The 19,685-nt window shown below is 41.9% G+C and overlaps 1 long non-coding RNA gene across 1 annotated transcript in view; it reads right to left on the minus strand.

The window, feature by feature from the left end:
- LOC123593202 overlaps positions 1-14,602 on the minus strand; it is a 176,963-nt gene extending 162,361 nt beyond the window's left edge. Inside the window, exon 1 of the long non-coding RNA XR_006710183.1 lies at positions 14,496-14,602. This is a non-coding gene — a long non-coding RNA (uncharacterized LOC123593202). The remainder of the gene's footprint in view (positions 1-14,495) is intronic.
- Between the last annotated feature and the right edge of the window lie 5,083 nt (positions 14,603-19,685).

Consider the following 19,685-nt stretch of genomic DNA (forward strand, 5'->3'; position numbering starts at 1 on the left):
TTGGGGAGTGGGCAAGGCTCACAGGGAATTTTGAATTTTATTGGTTCAGACTCAACTTCCTGGACACCTTTTGCCATCAGTTACATGGCTAACTAGCAAATTTCCATCTTAGAGATTAAGTTCACAAAAACAAGACTTTGATTGGCCCCATTCATATTTACTTGCTACACCACCAAGTTGATTACCTATTGCTTAATGCCTGTGAATGATAGGTCTACCCTGGCCTGTCAATTGGAGGTTGAGAAGGGACAGATCAGGCTACTACTGATATCTCTTAAACAGCCCGATTGCCACAACTATTAAGTCTCAGATATGATCATAGTATTCTCCTGGTCAAAATTCTCCAAGCCTTTGAGGACTGGCCAAAACAGGAAGGGGAAAAAATGTTTACCTTACAAAATTTAAAGGGAAATACTTCCAGCCATTAAGAGATGTTTGTCACTTTGTGATTCATGAGATGGTAAGTAAAATGTGCTCACCAGGAATCTCCCACAACATGGAAACAGTTTCCAGTGAATCTTTCTACACTCACCCCAAGCTCCACTGTCTTGAATCCAGTGTCTAGGACTTACTTTCCATTTCCAAATACACTCTCCAAAGTCTCTTCTCTGAGTTTCTGCTCTGTGTCCAGAATCCTTTTCCCTTGATATTTCTACATGTTGAGATCCTACCAACCAATCCCAAAAATGGTCTTTGCAATGTTATTGCCCCTCATGACCCCAGCCAGAATTAGTCACTTCTAGACACATATGCCCTCTGTACCCTAGATGCCCCAAAAGAGCAAGAATAGTATCTGCCTTGCTGGCCACTGTATTCCCACTACTTGGGAGAGACTCTGGCTTAGCCAATGCTGAATACATATCCATTGACTAAGTGCCCACCTCACAGCACTCATTTCTTCCCCATATGTCTATTGCAGTGTGGATCACAGCCTGCCATACATTCCAGCCATGGAAGTTCATGTCTCTATCCCCTAACAGGTAGGGGTTAAGTATATGTCTTATTAACTTTGACATTTCCAATGCACACAGAAGACTACTTTAAACACGCTAGATTCAGGATAAACGTTTGTGAAATTAAATAGTTGAATGTATTTATTCCTCTTGAGGTCAAAAGATTTAGATCCAATAAAACATTTTTTCTTCACAAAGGAAAAAAATAGGGGTGCCTAGGTGGCTCAGTCAATTAAGCCTCTGACTTCGGCTCCAATCATGATCTCACAGTTCCATGGGTTCGAGCCCTGCGTCGGGCTCTGTGCTGACAGCTCAGAACCTGGAGCCTGCTTCTGATTCTGTGTCTCCCTCTCTCTCGACCCCTCCCCAACTTGCGTTCTGTCTCTCCCTCTCTCTCAAAAATGAATAAACATTAAAAGAAATTTTTTTTAAACAAAGGAGAAAAATAATATTCAGAGTTAGCTACTACACAAAATAGAAATCTCTGATAATATTTAGGTTTTTGACATTCCTTAATTATAACATTTTAAGCTGAAATAACTGCTTCCATAAGAAGCAATTAATGTCATTCTCATACCACCAGCCATCCACCACTGCAAAAATAAGAATATTCTTGAGCCTAAAGTTATAGAAATAATATATACTTTTTATTAGTGGAGAAATTATCTTAATTTCAACTTTGTCACCTTTGGGGAGGATTCTTTTCAAAATGTATTTGGAGTGTCCTATTACAATTAACAAACTGGATGCTTACAAAGACAATTGTTGCTTTAAATGGTCATGTACGATAACTCTGATAGAAACAAAGTGAATTTACAAAAAAATTCACTCTCATTAAAAGCGACAGTGTGTGGAATTAACCAAAAGTTCATGACTTTATTTTAAGGGTAAAAATAGAGTCCATTGCAGGAGAAATTCTTTAAAAAAAAAAACAACTGAGTCATAGACAAACCCCTACCCTTTGAGGACAATGCTGAGGAACTGAGGAAGTCATGTAGTTAAGTGAATTGATATAATATAAAGTTCAAAAGAGAAGGAAGAATAGTTCTTTGATTCCATCCACACACCTCATTCCATCCATGCCAACTCTTCTGTTCTTTCAGGCAAGTTGTTCTAGAACTTGTTCCTCTGGCCACCCAGTGCCATACTTCCTGTCCCTCTTGCCTTCACCACATTTCTCTGTGGGTGGGGTGCACGTACATTCAGGTGGCCTTGCCTCTCTCCTAGTCCAGCCACACTAAAGTTCAGGGGCATTGCCTCGGCTTACAGGATCTGCAGAAAACCTGGACCAGGCAGGACCCCCTTGTGGGAAAGGCAGCCACGCTCTGCTCACTTGTTCTGCACTGGCTCACTTCCCAAACAATTTAGGTGGAACAGGCCAAGGCAGCCTTTCCATTTAGCCCGTCTTCAGGGCTGGAAGCAGTAAAGGGAGGCACCACATCGATTTTCCTTCCATCTTTGCTGTTACTAAAGCTCATTCTTTGATATCCACCAGTGCCTCTCAAAAGGGTTATTAAAAGCATTTTTGGTGCATCAGTTTTGGTTCTGTGAAACTGTTCTGAATATTGTAGGGATGTCTCACTTCTCTGCTTCCCACCATTAAATTCCAGGAATGACCCCCAGATGTTCTAAAGACGACAAAACATCCCCACACTGTTCCAAACACTCTACAAGGATGGTATAGCCCATGTGTCTAGGCCTTCTTCTGTTCTAAAATGAAATTGAGGATGGCTGAAGCTTAGTTTCCTACACAAATTGTGAATTATGTACAGTATTTAGGTTGTGATATTGAAGCTGCTGCTGTCAATATAGCAGGATCAGACGAGAAAATGTATGGTTCTTACTACCCTGGGATGCAAGAAGGTATGTTTCAAAAAATGCTCTTGCCCCACAAAATTCTAATGAAAATATTATCTCCACTTGGGACAAGATTTATCACTTCATAAACTCAAGAAATGGCAAGTAAAGTATGTTCTTAAAGTTAAACCCACCTCACCTCCACACCCCCACCCCAAAACACAAACATGTAGAGAAAATGGCTCCCACTATAGATGAGTTATCTGCACTTGTACAGACAGTTTTGACAGTTGGTAGAAAGGAAGGGCTTACTGGGGAGAAATATATACTGAAGATTGACTTTTCAGGCAAATGCTTATTAGTGCTGTACTGCTTCCTTAGGGGATGGGGGGATATATCCTGAAGTTTAAGATTTAATGAGGATTTTTGGAGAGCAGACCAAATTGCAGCCACAGAAAATAAATTATAGGCAATTAGGTTTACATCTGATCCATTTTCCAGCACCCTAAGCTTTACTCATAATCTGTCTTCAGATTCACATTTTCCTGCAAATACCAAACCTGCTTTGCTTGTGAGGACATAGGGGAATGGAAATGAAATGTCTCCGGGTTGACACCCAAAAGTCCAGCCACAGGTGAACCCAGATTATATTTGCAGGCAGCAAAGTATTGAGTTACCGAGTCCTTCCGGAGTGCATTTGTTACAATCCCATTGAAAATCAGTTGGCTTGGCAGAGAAGGTCTCATTTGCAAAGGAGAAAAATGAGCATTGTGCCAGTGGACAGGGCTCCAGATGTAGCAGGTGTCTGCAGTGGCCACAAAACACTGGCCACAAGCCTGGCTATATCAAAATGACCTGGAGACAGGGCTGGAAATACAGCTTCCCCCGAGCTCTACCTGTTACAGGCTAAATTGCATCCCCACCAAATTCCTACATTGAAGTCCTAACCTCCGGTGCCTCAGAATATGACTACTTAATAAGTGGGTCTTTAAAAAAGTAATTAAGGTTAAATCTGATTGCGTGGGACGTAATCCAACATGACCGGCGTCCTCTTCAGAGCAGGCTAGGACACAGACAAGCACAAAGGACAGACCACATGAAGATGGAGGGAGAGGACAGGACCCCTGCTGACACCTCATCTCCATCTTCCAGCCCCAGAGCTGTGATGTAAACAAGTGTCTACCGAAGAAGTCATCTAGTCTGTGGCACTCCTTAACAAAGACCACACTGAGTAACGCACCCTTCCCCAGACCAGTGCCTGAGAGTCTCTAGAGGCTGGGGGCAGAAGTCATTCTAACACACCAGGGTTTGAGAACCACCAACATGAACTTCTTGCCAAGAGGCTGAAGCACTTCTGCAGACTGCGCAGCACCGCGACCTGCCCTGACTGTGGCCAAGCACTGGGCCCACTCCTGTCCCACACACACTCAGGTGTCTGTGGTGGAGTGGGTTCTCCCTCCTCCTGTTGGACCTGATGCGTAGTTGCTGCCTTCTGCTTTTGGGACTCTTTTGGGAACTTTTCACCTCAGAAACTACTTCTGTCAAAGCTATGTGAAAGGTAGCTGAAAGGGGTATTCTAAATGACACGAAAATCTATTTTTTAAAGAAAAATGCAGGGAGAACAGAGGATCAGGTGACGCTGACCAAACTGCTGGATGACTGCTAAGACATGGAGGGCTGAGGCGGCTCAGTGGCTCAAGGATTATATGTTTAAGTATGGGGTGTCACCAGTGTCACCAGCTCACTAGCCCTGAAAGACTCCAGGTTTTCCTGGGGCTGCAGAGTCAGAATATTCCGGCCTCCAGATGGGACATCTGGGAAAGTCATGGTCATACTTCATGGGATTATCATGGAAAATCACCTTGCTCATCTCAGTTCATAAACACATCAGTAGTAAGGCTGGGGAGCTTATAACATGTGGTCTAGCTTGAACATTTGTTTCTGGTAAACCAAAAGCCATACAAGGATCTGTCACAACAGAGCTGCTGAGCCTCTAGAATCCACCTATGGCCAAGAGGGACCCTTGCATACCATTCTGTTATAGCCATGGCCAAATACACAAGCCTGAAAGGAAATTATAATGCTCCTTCTATTTCCACCATTTAAATTATCCAGTTGGGTTCCCTAACATTATGTTTCAGGATTACTGCTCCCTGCCCCTATATTTGCAACTTTGCATTTTATTTGCCTAGAAGCAAATGTGACCAGCAATACCTTCTACCTGGGCATAGGTACAAGTGTTTCTTTGGTCCAACCCTACCCCAATCACCACCATCTAATAACCTCTCACTCACTAAGCTTCAAGTCATGTATTCACATGTATTCACGTCTGGACTCAATAAATAGTTACTGAGGACCTATCACAAGTTACGCATACTCCAAGCCCTAAAGTATAGTAGTGAACATAACAGACTAAATTTCTGCTCTTCTTGAACTTAATTTCATGTGGTGGAAACAGACAATAAACAAGCAAATAAATACAAATACAACTTCCAGATGTTTTCTGTAGGAAAAATAAAGCAGAGTAATGAAATAGAGTAGTTGTTCTCAAAGTTTGGTCTCTGAATCAGCAGTATCAGTGTCTCCTGGGAACTCATTAGAAAAACAAACTCTCAGGCTTCCCTCAAGACTTTCCAGTCAGACACTTTAGACACAGGACCCAGCAAAGACAATAACATTGGAGAACCACTGCCATAATAAAGAATGACTGAGGAGAGTTGCTTTAGATTGAGTGGTCACAGAAAACCTCCCTGAGAAGGTGACATCTGAGCTGAGACTTCAATGTCATTTGTGCCAGGACTTGTCCTGGTCTTAACTCTCCACAGTGGTCACTCAAGGTCTCCAAAAATCTTTGGTCTTTATTTCATGCTTGCCAAACACTCTCTGATTCTCATTTCCCATCAAGGCTAGCTTCGTGGAGGTGTGACCGATGAAGTCACAGAAGTCCCTGCCCTCAGAAGGGCCCCATACTTGGCATAAAACTCTACTGTCACCATCTTGAAATTCCTAGTAGTTTTTTCTCTGAACTTGTTTTGTAACTGAGTTATCATAGGACAATGGAGCAGGCATCTGAACAGAGAAGAGATCTGGGAAATATGCATTCTCAGTCACATAAAGCATTTGCACTGCCCTATAAGCACACAATTCTGGTGGACTTGTCCTGCATGGACAGGACAAGTCCTGCATGGGAGTCCAGTGACACTCTGAGAGAGTTTCATGTATGTGTGTTAAGTCCACAACTGCGTAAGTAGCCACAGGGACACCTCAGAGAGGCCATGTTTTTCTCTCCTCTTCAGAATTTGCTTCAAGCACAGAAAGAATGCAACGGTATTCGAAGAAACAAGAACTCCCAAGGAATGCTATCCATATTTTCATACCCAAGCAACTTTCCTGGATTGCCAAACACTTATGCTGAAAATGGAGGCACAGAAAAAGGCAAGGTTAGGGCAGCCCATTGCTCCTTTTCCTTTCAATTCTTCCTGCCTCTCCAGTGAGCACAGGTGGAATTTGTTAGTACAATGCAGGTGAATCAAAAACAACTGAGTTAGTATTACGCACCAGTCCCACTGTTCTGGTAAGAACGAAAGACAGACGCACACGGGGGCTCCCACATATGCACTGGGCAATTTCAGTGATTCTGCATCTGAGTTAAATGCTCATAAATTTACATTTAAAACTGACATTGGACAATAGAACTGGTAAAACTCATGCAAATAATTTAAAATTGTATTTTACTTTACTTAAGATGATGTTCAATAGCAAATCAAAAAGAACATGACTTATCAAGAGAAAACCCATGGAAGGAAAGGAAAAGCTTTCTGTTTTAGTTCTTTTAGTGACAACTGTTTCCTGCTTTTTGAACAAGGAGCCCCATAAATTATGTAGCCAGTGCTGCTACCTGTTAGACGCCAACCCACAGAGAAGCGCGCTCACCATGTGGACATGAGCGTCTCGAGACACGGAGCAGTTCTGTTCTCTGTGTCACAAATGGGTCATCAAGCGGAACATCCGTCTCTGAGAGGGTGCCAGGTGGCACTGCTATCAGAAGAGTGCAGCTTTATTTGTTTCAGGCAGGAAGATAAAAAGAAAACCTTTCTCTCTAGCTCATGCCCAGACCCTATGAGAACAACTGCTTCTTTAGAAATAGGCACGTGGGCAGCTACCGCGACCTGGTACAATGTTGAATCTTAAAAGAATTGGCCCATATTCCATGAGAACAATGGGCCATTTCTCAACAAGCAAGAAATGTAAAAAGAGCTACAGCATGGAAACATTCACTAATTCCCTAGCACTAAGCCGGTACACACACATCCCAGCAGGATGCAAAAGAGGATTCCAACTGTTGAAAATCATGAGGTTTGATGGTCCTGTCTTATTTCACCTTCTGCTACAAACTCAAGTTACACCTATACTTAGTGGAAATATAGTCCTCCTTCTCTCAAACACTTCCAATTTGCAATGCGTGGCTCAACCAACCAACCAAAAAGGGGAGGGGGGGGAAGAAATGGAGTTCCTTTGACTTCGCCTGCCCAAGCTTCAATCCTGAATGCTAAAAGGGACCTCCGTTTACAGGCAGTTCCAAGGCCTGGTGTGTGTCACCTCACACGATCAGATCCATCACCCCTGTCGCTTCAGTTCATGAGAAATCTGGGATCTCACTCGCACGTGGTGCCAAGCGAGGTACAAAGGCTGCTTTCATGAACTTCGTCAGGTTTACAAGGCTGAAAGTGCCAAGATTTCAGGGTTACGGCACTATCCCACTCATTTCTTATTAAGATGCTCCTTCATCATTGGAAATTCCTTTCGGTCCCGAATGACTTCAGTCTTGTTATTGAGCCATTAGTTAGAAGAAAAGGCTGAGAACCAAAATCCTCACCTCCCCAATGAAACCATTAGCTTTTGGAAATCGATTTTTACAAGATGCCTAAATGCTGACCCTGGAGAATACAGTGTTCTATGAGGTGAAAACATGGGTAACAGATTTACTTTTCACCCTCAAAATAAAGAAATAAATACCTTCTGTTGATAAGTAATGTGTGGGAAATGTTCTGGAAGAGTTCAGAGGTGGAGTTTCTCCCCTACTCTAAATACGAAAAAAAAATAAAGAACTGCCTCTTGTATAGAACTTGCAAAGAGGCTGGACGCCAGGGGCATGGGAGAAGGTGGGTAAACTATGGTTTCCAGCCTTGGCGGCCTTCAGTCCTCAGCTGGTCCGTTTCTCAGTCTCTTCATCTCCAAGGGGATCAGAGAGGGGGTTTTAACTGTGCTCTGTGAAGTTTTTAGGGAAAAGGCTGTTAAACCTTAGTAAGCGTTAATAATCATGAGGGATGTGTGCTCACAGTCCATACTCATAATCCTCCACCTTTGAAATTGACTTAGTAGGTCTAGGAAGAGGGAGGACTGGGGAATCTCAATTACTAAAAAGATGATCAGCTGATTTGAATGCAAAGCCCGTGGAGGTGCCTCAAGGGTTTTAAGTTGAGGGAACAGATGCATAATGGGCTCTGTCTTCTTCACCACTGCATCTAGGAAAGCAGCTCAGCCTTCCTCTATTTAACAATTAAGTGCCCCCAAAAGCTTGATGAAGGACTCATTGCTTTGAAAAGCACAGGACAAGACGTCCTCTAGGCCTTGTGCAGTGTCCATGTCTAGGATTCCAGGAAGTCCGTGGTGAGGCAGACTTAACTTGAAGGAGGTACCTGGAGTACATTAAAAGGCTCTCTTCTTTCTATGGAAAACCTCCAAAGTGGGCTAGCGAAGAGATACTCAGCCCCCACCCCTGGACTCCAGGGCATCAAGCAATTATACTCCCATAATAGATCAAAAAGCAATCTCTCACTTCTTTAAAAAATCATTACAGGGGCACGTGGGTGACTCGGTTGGTTAAGCATCCGACTTAACCGACTGACCCAACTCAGGTCATGATGTCACTGTTTGTGGGTTCAAGCCCTGCTTTGGGCACTGTGCTGATAGCTCAGAGCCTGGATCCTGCTTCAGATTCTGTGTCTCCCTCTTTCTCTCTGCCCCTCCCCCACTTGTGCTCACTCTCTCTCTCTCACGCTCCCTTTCTCTCTCAAAAATACACCAACATTAAAAAATATTTTAAGAATCACTACAAATAACTAGTGTTGTGGGTTGAATTCTGTCAACTCAAAAGATATGCTGGGGACAACTGGGTGGCTCAGTCAGTTAAGCATCAGACTCGATTTTGGCTCAGGTCAAGACCCCCCAGTTCATGGGATTGAGTCCCATGTCAGGCTCTACACTGACAGTGTGTTGAGCCTTCTGGGGATTCTTTCTACCTCTGTCTGCCCCTCCCCAACTTGCATACTTGAACACACGGGTACACACACACACACACACACACACACACACACTCTCTCTCTCTCTCTCTCTCTCTCTCAAAATAAATAAATAAGCTTAGAAAAAAAAAAAAAAAAGATATGCTGAAGTCCTAAGCCCCAGTACATCACATTGTGATCTTTTGTGAAAAGAGGGTCATGGCAGATGTAATTAGTTAAGATGAAGTCATCCTGGAGTAGGGTGAGTCCTTAATGCAATATGGCCAGTGTCTCTAAAAGAAGACAGTATGAAGACCCAGGCAGAATGTCAAATAAGGACAGAGAGATTGGAGTTATGAGGCTGCATGCCAAAAGCCACCAAGGATTGCCATCAACAACCAGAAGCTAGGAGAGAGGCACAGAGAAGACTCTCCCTCTGGGCCAGAAGACAGGCCCTCTGAAGGAACACACCCTGTCCTCACCTCAATTTCAGACCTCCTGCCTCCACCACGGTGACCGAATACATTTTGGTCACTTGAAGCCACCCAGGTTGTGGTATTTTCTCATGGCATCCCCAGGAAATGAATATAATCATTAATTTACAAGCGATAAAAATGATCTTCCCAAAGGTTGTTCTAGGATCTTAATCTTCAGGGCAGGAATCTCAAAGATTATCCAAACTCTGCCCAGGCATGAGGGAATGTCATCCTTCAAAAGCAACAAGGTTCATCTCTACACTGAGTGTCAGTGTGTCATTTAAACAATCTCTAGGTCACAGCAGTGCATGTGGGCCCATCACTCAGTGTGCCTCATCTTTTCAGAGACATCATTAACTGGTGTTGGGCATGAAACCAAAAAGCTTGAAAAAAAAGGAATATTTAAAAGGAATAAATGATATCCATGTAAAAGGGTTCCAAAAGGTCATGTTCCTACAGGAGGCAGGAAAACATTGTATGTTCTGAAGTTTCCCTCGCAAATAGGTCACATTTCCATTTCCCTAAAAAGAACTTCCCGTTTTTAATCTCACTGGATATTGTGATAATTAAAATCCCCTCTCAAAATATCTACGCAGTGGTACTTTTAAGCCACTGGGTTCAATTAGCATCTTCTTATTAACAGAAGGCTGCAATGATTTCAAACCTATTTTTTGAAGTAGGATACATTTGACTAGTACCCTCATTTTTATGAGGGATTCAAAGGGGACTCCAGGTTTCACAATTAGGACATTCATTTCCATTGTGAGAGAACACAAAATAACTAGGAATCCAACTTATGTAAAACATATAGTCAAATCTGATAAACATAACTAAGTGTGGTGGCTAGATTTTACATGTCAAAATACCCACAATCTATGTTAAAATTCTTTCCATTTAAGACTTCCTTACTATGAAACATGTTCTGTGGGTCTATAAATACATTAAGATGAAAAGTTAAAGCAACTCTGGTGGTCCTACCATCTGGCTTTGGATATGGATTGCTAATTGATCAATAAATCCCCTGCAGGCCCCTCCCTTGCTGGGTGGACTGCTCCTCTACCTCCTCGACTCCTGCTCTTAATTTTTACTAAATGCAAACCTGAGCCCTGGGCAGCGAGAATCACATTCAGGTAAGTTACGTGGTCTACATGAGAAGTATTTACGCCTGTACTTTGATATAAGCAAAGCTGTGACATGACAACCCAAGCTACCAAAAGGATTCCCTGGAGATGATTATTTCCACCATAAAAGGAGTCATAAAGAAACTCTTTGAAATAACACTTGACTTTGACCCACTTCAACTGACAAGAATTCTCTTTTCATAAAATTTTTTGGACCTCAAGTAATACATCAATTGAGGTGTGATGCTTTCTGTTTTATAATATATAAACACAAACATATACAGACACAGCAGGTATATATATTTATTTGTTCAACATTCATTCATTCATTGTGTCAACCCCCTGTGCACCAAGAATCATGTGGCATGAGGGACGCAGCTGAGTAAGACACAGACCTTACCGTAAGAATATTTCATACAATCACATCTCATATATAAGTACAGTGAAAGAGAAGGAAATGAACAACTGTTTGTGGAAAGTAAACTCCCTAACAAAAAACATGAGGTTTCATTGATGGATACATGAGGTTTACCCCAAATCGTACCCTTCTCTCACACTACTCTGTTTGCTTACATAGGATTTTGAGTCTAGGTTAACATACATACAGCACCGAGAGCCATCCCAATTACTGAGCAGGGGATTACAGATTCAAAATGATCCGGGAATGTTAAGGAGCTGCAAAGTGCAAATTCTGCCGGTTTGCATGAAAGTCATCATAAATCTCAGCAAATTGTACCTTAAAAATATTCTGATTTTGATTGGAAGTGTTCTACAGTTGCAAAAGACCCAGCCCCAGTAAAGTGCATGACAACTTGAACCATACAATCATTTTCAGTTCGTGAATATTTACGCTAACAATCACTCCATTCTTTCCATTCCCAACAAATAAAAACATGAAAATATTTTTATTCAATACTAAAATATTGAAATAAGTCATAAATTGATTATATTGTATGTACAACCGGTTACTGTAAGATAAGTATATCTGTTTTTGTTTCAAGCCACAGAAATCAATTCTGAGAAATTCAAGCAGAAGGTAATTCATTGAAACCAAAGAAACAGTTGAACAGTGAAGCCTTGAGACAGATAGACACCAGTACATCCCTAGAGTCTCGATAACTATGCAGAAGTTCTCTCTAATGAGCTAATTTACTCCTAGCGTGCCTCCAAGGAGTCATGGCCTCCTGACCATTCCAGTCCATGGTTCACATTTTCAGGATCCAAAAAAGCTACCTGGCCTAATTTGGATCAAGTGCCTACCTCCACGTCCCAAGGGGCAGGAACAATGTACATAGACTTCTTAACAGAGAGGGGTGAATGACTATAAACACAGAAGTTATCTTTGTCATTAAAGTAAAGTAAGTTTTTAAAATATTCCCCCTTTTTTTTTTTTTTTTTTAAATTTTTTTTTTCAACGTTTATTTATTTTTGGGACAGAGAGAGACAGAGCATGAACGGGGGAGGGGCAGAGAGAGAGGGAGACACAGAATCGGAAACAGGCTCCAGGCTCTGAGCCATCAGCCCAGAGCCCGACGCGGGGCTCGAACTCACGGGCCGCGAGATCGTGACCTGGCTGAAGTCGGACGCTTAACCGACTGAGCCACCCAGGCGCCCCATATTCCCCCTTTTTAAGGAGTTAGATTTCTCAGTTTACTATTGCTTCTTTTCTAATACTTATTCTGAATACAAAACAACAGCTATGGGGACTGCTTAGGAGAAAGGCAGGAGTCAGGAGGGTATAAAACAGGAAGATGAGCATAACATATAACCTGACTTAACATCCATCTCAACACATGAGCACTACTTGGTGATTTATTCTTCAACCTATGGACATGGAGAGCTCCAGAAAAACAAAAGTCATTTAGAGGTACAAACAGGTCTAGATTCTGGAGCCAAGAGAACAGAATGAGGTTTACTCCAAAAGCCCTGATGAGAGTATTATATTCCCTTAAACAGCCAGCAGAGGGATTCCTCAGAATCAGTGCCACGTGATATTTCCAATATTGCTCTGCCAAGAGACATTACCTTTCTTTGTGACTGATGAAAAACAAAAACAAACAAATAAAATCTTAACTCCAAAAGAAAGAATGATGAGGAAGCCAGGATTCTGGGTTGACAGAGGACAACTGTCTAAAGAGAGAAATTTACTTTTTCAAGAAGCAAATGCATCTACTCCTTCTTTCTGTTGGAAACGTTGCTTGATGAGTTCAGTTTTGAGTTACATGAAAAGACTTATACACAGTGAACACTTTGAGTCTAATGAGAAATGTCAAATGGAAAATGTAACTAAGAGAGTCTTGCTCAAAAAGTCCCTGCTGATGAAACCTGAAATCAATATTGATGAATTTGGCTTGGCCAATTTTTGCTGAGTGGAATGAACTGGGTTGGTAGGAGTTATTTTAGCCGTATTTCCTCAGCATGCCAATAGAGTTTTTTCCCTGTTCCTCCAGCCACACATGTGGCATACATTTATTATTTACAATACATACACAGGAAGTGCTTGATTGATGAGATAACCCCTCTTTCAGAAAGATCTTTTCCAAATGGGGCTTTGTACTGTAGGTGTTAAATGAAGTACCATAAAGTCAGTAAGATATACTTTTTCACCCCTAGATTTTATTTCCGATAAAAATATTACAAGGGTGATTTTTTTGTAGGCAGTATGTGATGTAAAATATGGTTACAGATAAACACAGATTGTGCCTATACATTTTTCTCTTTACATGCTCTCGAAGGCTTTGTGGATGGTGTATAGACAAGCTTATGTAAATACGAGGGGAAAGAGAGGACATGAGAGGGGAGGGATTGAAACCAGGATGGTTTCTGGATAAAATGTGATCACGTAGAATGGACCACTCTATTCGTTTAGATTTTAGTCTGTACTTACAATACTCAGATTGTACTATTCTGTTGATTAAGAACTATGAGCACTCAAAGCGGCATCTATGGCATTTATGTGGCATCAAAACATGTATGGTCAGGGGCGCCTGGGTGGCTCAGTCGGTTAAGCATCCGACTTTGGCTCAGGTCATGATCTCGCAGTTTGTGAGTTCGAGCCCCGCGTCGGGCTCTGTGCTGATGGCTCAGAGCCTGGAGCCTGCTTCAGATTCTGTGTCGCCCTCTCTCTCTGCTCTTCCCCCGCTGGCACACTGTCTCTCTCTCTCTCAAAAATAAATAAGTATTAAAAAAAATCTGTTTTAAATTTAATTTTGAAACATTAAAATTGCTATAATATCAATGTTCCCGTTTACTTTTAGAAAGCAAATTGTGTTTTTATTTTATTTTTTTAAGTTTATTTTGAGAGAGAGAGAGAGAGCACGCAAGCATGAGTTGGGTAGGGGCAGAGAGAGAGGGGGCAGAGATGATGCCAAGCAGGCTCCACACCATCAGTGCAGAACCTGATGTGGGGCTCGAACTCACAAACTGCGAAATCATGACCTGAGTCAAGGTTAAGAGTCGGATGCTTAACTGACTGCGCTACCTAGGCACCCCTTTAACAATACTTTTTAAATGTTGTTCACAGGCAGTTACAAAAACAGGCCACAGGCCAGATGTGGCCTGCAAACCATAGTTTGCCAATCCCAGTTTCCTGCCAGATTTTTTCACACAAATTTTTTAAATGTAAAATGAATACAGGTAGACAAAATAGCTTTAACTTCTGTGGACAACTACTCTGTTGACTGCACAGTTTCTCACCAAGACCTTTCGGTCACCCCTTCATAAGACCTACCTTCTCCACTTCCAACCACCCCTGAGCTCCTGGCGGTCCAATGCTAGAATATGACCCCACCCACCCACCCAGACTCAGTTGACTGGTCCGAGGTGATCTTGTAACCCCATACGGGTCAGAGAAACGGGAGTTCTTACCTTGAGTGATAGTCTCCATCTGTTTGGCTTGAGGGTCTGTATCAAACGAAAAAGGAGGCTTTCCATGGCCATGGTTTCCGACCAGCTGAAGGGCAGAGCTGGGAAAGCCCCTCTGCAAACAGAGAGAATGAAGTCAACACACAGACAAGAGAAAACAGACAGAGGAGATTTTGACAGCAAGGTCTTCGTTTATTTTATTCCTAAGGTTCAGCTGTATTCTCGTCCTTGGATTTCCTGAGAAAACTGCTACAGCCTTAGAATAAATCTTCCTCTGCCTCCCCCACTCAGCTATCTGGCACCGGTTTCTGTTGCTTACAACCAAAACTAATACTTTTTACGCAGATATACCATTTTTAATTAGTCAGCCTTCTTAGACTGGGAAATCATTTTTAGGGAATCGGGCTCACTACGAGTTTGAGCAAGTGCATTCTTTGAGATTACTCAAGATGTTTTCGGTTCAGAGATTTCTGTTTACACATTGGAATACACCTCTGAACCAAGATCCTAATTAAACTACAGGCGCAGCAAAATGTTGTAATTTATCAACAGCGCTCATTTCCCTCCCTATCACCTCCAGTAGCTGATGTAGAGGGAAGGCCAGAAGCTGATGTAGAGGGAAGTTTGACAATTTTTCAAATCCCTAGTATGTTTCTAGCACTTTTCTTCCCGTAGGCTATCACCCATGACCTGGAATTGTGCCTGGGGCAGAGTTATCACTCGACACATATTGAATCAATGAATCAATACATATTTTAATGATTTTTTAATGTTTAATCACACCCAAAAGGCCCCTTTTTTATCTGTAAAAGGATTTTTAGTTTATTTATTTATTTATTTTTATTTTTTTTATTTTTTATTTTTTTTCAATATATGAAATTTATTGTCAAATTGGTTTCCATACAACACCCAGTGCTCATCCCAAAAGGTACCCTCTTCAATACCCATCACCCACCCTCCCCCCCTCCCACCCCCCATCAGCCCTCCGTTCGTTCTCAGTTTTTAAGAGTCTCTTATGCTTTGGCTCTCTCCCACTCTAACCTCTCTCTCTCTCTCTCTCTTTTTTTTTTTTTTAAGGATTTTTAGTTTAAATAACTAGTTATTAAAAAAAAAAGATTTTCTTTAAACCTGAAACTTTCCTGAAAGAAAAATTCCTAGATAGAAATAAGAAAAAAAAAAAAAAAAAAAAGGAAGAAATAAGGCCGAGGGGAATCTTTTTTTAAGATAGTTACATTGAAATGACAACATGATAAATGCAACAACATAAAGAACTTTCTGTTCTTTGTTTCTTTGTTTTTTATGTTTTTGGTGCTGTTTAAATAAATCGGTTTGCAACAATACATACAGAATTTTCAAGTCCTTTAGGAACATCAAGCCAAAATTCATATGTGGAAATAATGGGGGCTATTTCTCTATCATCTCTTCTCCTGGAAGCCACATAAAACAGATACACTTTCAGGGCTAATGGCAAAAATCATCCTCTCTCCTTTTTTTTTTAATGCATTCTGAAGAATGGCCAACGAACCTGCCATCCTAGTCAGGTCACTCTCACCAGCTGCTTCTTTGAGTTTAGTTCCACACACCAAATGATAGACTTACATAGATGGGAGGCAGTATGGCAAAGTGATTTCTTTCTTGAAAAAATTCACAGATTTTTTAAAGTGAATCATCACACGGAGTTTTCAGCATCGTAAGCCTGGCTTTATATATTTTGCCCTGTATCATCTTCCAAAGGGACCAGCTTCACTATGAATCCTGTTGAGCCTTCTAGACTAACCCAGTGAATGACGCTGATGACAATTTGCCACCAAATATTAGTTGGATACAATACATTTGCTACTGCATATTCATGGATGTATACCTAAAGATCCTTTGTTTCAAATACAAAACGCCAGAAGATAACATTCAGCAGTTTGCACCAGTGCTAGGCTCATTTCATTCCCCCCGCCCCAACTGCACAACTGCCTTCAATTGTTAACTCTACCCCAGGAGGTCAGGAAGTCATTTGGAAACAGTCCCATTTGAAAAACAAGAATCTATATTTAAAACACAGAAACCCACTCTTCCGGGTTTGAAGGTATTTTTATTTGATTGCTCAGATGATAATGAGCATTGTCCATCAGTTGCCAAACGACTTTCTCTCATGGGATCCTTATTGTTTCTTTGTTATTACACAGAATAACAGCTCTTTGGTACTCATTTCCTGAAGAAGATTACTTTTCAGTATCAGACTTCACCAACAAGCCTTTTCCCAGCCGAGGACTACAAATCTACACTGTGACTAACAGAGTGACTTTCTCAGTCATACTGACTGTAGAAGAAAACAAACAAATAAGAGTGACAGAGTCTGCTGAACTTCTCCACTGCCTATTTACGGGTCCTCACAAATGAGCACTTCTCTGGCTTCCCTGGGCTATCCTCACGTAAGAGGAAAAGGTTTAGCCAGAACAGTGTTACAACTTCCCAACCAGGATTTAAGGGCCTCCCAAAATTGGAAAAAAACAGTGTCCATCACTGAGAGTGGGTCCATGTCAGTTAGAAAAGGAACATGGAAAGTTTCAAAAGTTTTTCCATAGACTCTAGTTCATTATAGGTGACTGTTTAACATAGAAGGCCACTCAGGCCTGGTCCAGGCACCAGATAGAAGTCCACACAGGTGTCACGACTATCTTATGAAGGTGAGAAGGGAATATGAGACCTGCAGTCAGGATGTGGCTTTGAATCTGGACTATTACAATGTGCTAGCTAGCTGTATGGAGTTTCAGTTTTCCTCATCTGCTAATTACACATAATGTCTAGTTCACAATCTTGTTTCAAAAACTAGATGAAATGATCTGTGTGCAAATGTTTAACCAGCACAGGAGGCATGCAATAATGAAATAAATTTTTCTCTAATGGCATCCAGAGGGCAATGACAACATGAGCCAACTCAAAGCAGCTGAAAGTGACAGCTGGCATGGCCACCAAATAAACCTACAGAAAAATGCAAATCCACATCAAGATGATGTCTTCCTCAGCAAACACTTTTCCTACAGCTGGGAATTCAGAGAATTTCTGTGTCTCTAATTAACATAATAAGGGGATAGAGGACTCCTGGAATGCACGTAGGGTACACTTAAAGTGCAACAACAATGTCAGGAAAGGTCCCTCTATAAAAATTGAATTTAACAAAACTCAACCTACAATGACTGGGAGCAGTAGGCATCCCTTATGTTTTATTTTAGGGTTTACAGATTGTTTTATATGTTATAGGTTGGATTTCTCAGGAAACAGACTTTGGGATGAAGACCTGTATGAAGGGAATTAAGGGAATAACTCCTTTGAGGGAGCAGGAGAAGCGGGATTGGGCAAATGGAAAAGTTGAACTACAACACTGTAACAACAGCCTTGAACCATTCCACGGGGGGCTAGAAAGCTAGAATGATCCATCTGACCACCACCCATTGAGACAAAAAGAGGCAGACATTTGTCTCCATGCTTTGACCCATCGCTGAATGCAGGCTATCCCAAAAGAGAAGATGTAAACTTGGGTGAGGTAGCTTCATCCGGCTGAGGGCATGTCCCTAAAATGGACTCAGGTCTGAATGTTCAGCAACCATACTTGTGGCATTTGGAGAAATAAGTACTCAGTCCTAACCGAGGATCCAGACATGCCACAGATCCACTAAAAACCACTCCTTGCCACCCCAAACTTCATATAGTGAGTTCATTCCTTCTAGAAATAACTCCCACAAGATTCTAATTTGTGACTTTTCCTAGGGAACCTTTCAAGAGGACAGTTACTGAGACAAATTAGGACTTCTGCCTTTACAGTTGGTCATGGGGACACACTTGGTATTCAATGACTTCTTTATTAGCCATTCTAGACTCCTCTTACCCTCTGCTAGTACCTGTTTAGACCTTGGTGGTCTACCAGGTGGGGACTCAAGACTTTCATCCCTAAGGGGTCTAAACCCTGGTCAACAGGCCCTTCTCAGGCTGCAGCTGCAGTACCTGTCCATTTACTATCAAAATTGTACAAAAGACAACCAAGAAACACCCCCATTAGATCACCTGGGAATCAAAGGTACTCTTCCCTGCCTCCTGTTATGTAAGAGCAGCCCTATCTTCTCTTAACATCAAGGTCAATTACTCCTGCTGGGATGATGACTCATTTCCTGGTCTGCAATATCTTGGCAATTAGAGCCCAAAGTGGCTAGGTGACAGTCATAGCTTACAACATAATAGGATTCTTGCTGTGTTCCCTGTGGAAGTATTCTGCCTCTGGGAACCTCAAAAAAAAAAAAAGAAAGAAAGAAAGAAAGAAAGAAAGAAAGAAAGAAAGAAAGAAAGAAAGAGCTTAGAGTTGCAGAAATTCCTCCAAGTAGGTCACTGTGAGTGATGATAAGCAGGACTACTTCTATTTCCAATCCTTGGTTCCTACACTCAAGTCTTCCACCTACTAAGAACACAGCTGTGTCATTCATAGTCTCCATGGTCACAGGTTTACCACCTGCAAAATGACACCTTAGCTACACCTTCAAAAGGCTTCTCCACTTCCTTGTAAGCTGATGGCTTCGAAGAGTGTGGTATGTGATAGGACAAGTGGACCCTTGGTCATGTGCTCATTGCCATACCCTCTTTGATATGAGTCCCTTGTCTCAGGCAGTATTTTGTGGTATTCTGTTTCAGTGAATAAAACACACTTTAAGGTATCCAATAGTATGGCGACCAGGGTCCTGCCATCAGGAAAGGCAAACCCATACCTGGAATATGTGTCAATTCCAGTTAAAATGAACTGGTGCCCCTTTTAGAGTGAAGGGGTGTCCACAGTGGCTAGTTGGTTTTGAAGAACGGTGCTGTATCAGAGGCTCAGGGTTGACAGGTTAGTAGGTTGAACATTCAGCAGCAGCAAGAGCTACATCAGCATTGGGGAGTGAGAGCCCATCCTGTTGGGTCCAGTCAGTGTTTCCCATCCCTGTCACCAAAGATTCTCTATTTAGGAGCCTGCATGCTAAAAATGCAGTGACCGATTAATCTGGCTGATATCAACTGTTCAAGTCATTCTGTCTATTGCCTCTTCCACGAAGATTTTCTCGTGAGAAATAAAAAGTGATACAAAGGCCTTCAAACTTCAAGCCTACTCTCATAGGTCCATTTTCATGCCTGTTACTTGCCCCAATCTCCCTGTTTCTAATATCCTTTCCTCCTCCA

The sequence above is a fragment of the Leopardus geoffroyi genome, chromosome D4 (genome assembly GCF_018350155.1).
Source record: "Leopardus geoffroyi isolate Oge1 chromosome D4, O.geoffroyi_Oge1_pat1.0, whole genome shotgun sequence".
NCBI lineage: Eukaryota > Metazoa > Chordata > Mammalia > Carnivora > Felidae > Leopardus > Leopardus geoffroyi.